Source organism: Teleopsis dalmanni, chromosome 2 (genome assembly GCF_002237135.1).
Source record: "Teleopsis dalmanni isolate 2A chromosome 2, ASM223713v2, whole genome shotgun sequence".
NCBI lineage: Eukaryota > Metazoa > Arthropoda > Insecta > Diptera > Diopsidae > Teleopsis > Teleopsis dalmanni.
This window is the reverse complement of record NC_051847.1, coordinates 96,715,110-96,717,314: the sequence shown is the minus strand read 5'-3', so window position 1 is coordinate 96,717,314 and position 2,205 is coordinate 96,715,110.

Genomic DNA, 2,205 nt, shown 5'->3' with positions numbered 1-2,205 from the left:
TTTTTTTTGCTTCTCTTAACTACTTACTTAATTAAATTAACTATTAAAAGTATTCATTCTAATGAAGGTGAAAAAGTCGAATCACATTTTTAATACGATAACTGTTTTAAAATAATATTTATTTATAATATTTATATCTCATTACAACATATTTATTCCAACTATCAAATCAACAAGACTTTATTTCTTTAAGATAACAATATGTTCTAAGTTAAGCCATAAAATAAACTGCAAATAGAATTATCTTTGATTGCAGCTCTGCTGAAGACTAGTTATGTCTAAACTTAATATTACTTCCACTTTTAAAATTATACATAAAGCTTCTATTCTATTACTTCTTCTATTACTTATTTAACTATTAAATATTAACTATTCTATTACTTTATTTAGAAGAGTTCCTCCTGTAGTTGTTAGAAAAATCATATAACTAAATTGTATGATATATAAAACACTAATCACACGTAAAGATACTTTAATTCTATTGAACAGTTAAGGTTCCACTTAACAAATTCGTAAATCTTAGTATCCTTATATTTGTTATATAATAAAGAAAATCACAATTGTTACTACTAGTACTTTTCAGCTACTGGAAACACTTAGAACATTGAAGTACTATATACTGATTCATTATATTGATTATCATTATGAAAACATGAACTAAAAATCTAAAAAAAAATTGGAAAACATGTGGTCTTAAAAAGAAATACCTACTTAACCGCTGAATGGGATGAGTTCACTCACTTTAAGACCCTGGTGTTGATAAAACAAATGATAGTGGATAAAGACAGAAGTCTAGAGTTCTTTATCGTGATTATCTGCTGTTAAGGTTCAACAATACAGTGCTCTTAACATACATTTAGGTATAATGCGCCGATAAATGCCCCATTGAAATTCTAGGGAAATCCGCCGGTACCAATTAAAGCTAAATATTTGGATGTGGGGATAGAGTTTGATTTATTTTTGTTTATTATTAATTTATTGAACAAAAGCTAAAAACCATTGTGTTTACAATGGATCAACAATGGATCAACTTGGGTCAAAGTTGTAAATTTTTGTAGCTAATAATAAGCTAAACAGCTAATTTAGCTTTTGAATCGAAACATAATAATTTATCTGCAATACTCACTTCAAAGAAAACTGTAGTAAAAAGAGTATTATGACTAGTTAAAATTCTAAAAAGCACATACTTTTATTAAGCAATGATAGTTTTTGAAAAATGACATATAAAGTATAACGAAGATAAATCCTTTTTAATTCCTTTTCACTTCTTAAAGCTGTGGTATACTAAAAACTCATCAAAATGTCATAATAATTCAAATGACATGAACATTTAAAGGATATAAAGCAAACTTAAAGTATCTCGATGATAGAATCGTTACTTATAAACTCATAAGCTAAGGAAGAAGAATTAAAAGAATGCAAAGAACCTCACAAAATTTCAAACTAAATAAAAAATAAAGAATCTTCAACAACAAAAAATGTTGGTATTAGTAAACTTTGTTTATAAATGTTGAGCACGTGATGTCCAACTGCAAGGAGACAACACACAACTATGCATTCGAAACAGGAAGTCCATCATCAGTGAGGGAGATGTGCAGTCAAGACGTTTCACACTCCCTCTGAAACTTACACCAAATTGAATGTCATCACTAACGCCCGCATTGCAACCGTTTTAAATCTTGTTCAGTTCGGAAACTTCACACAACCGCATCCGTACGCAAAAACCCTACGATTTCGTCGGTGTTGCCAGTTTGAAAAAATCGTATTCCAAACATGAGTTGCAACTTCACCACCAAAATTTTTCCCAAAGTGTAAAACAAAATTTTCTTACTTTTCCGTTATTTGTGTGAACTCAACGATATTTGTGCATTTTCCTGTTGCTAAAAGGAGAACATTCCACCGAACACGAAACCTTTAAATGAAAATCTATTATTAAAGACATTTCTAATATTTTTTTGCAGTTGTTGTTCACATTGTTCGGTTTTGTTTGGTTTGTTGTTAGAAAAATATGAAAAAAAATGAAAATCTGAAAAAGAATATAAAAAAGTGGGAAAAGTTTTTATACTTGTTACGATTTTAGTTATTGTTATTCCGTTGTTGTTGTTGTTGTTGTTGTTGTTGTCGTCGTCGTCGTTGTTTCACAGTTCCACAAAACTCTCATAAAGTTTTATGCACTGAACTTTATTTTTTATTTTTGTATTACTT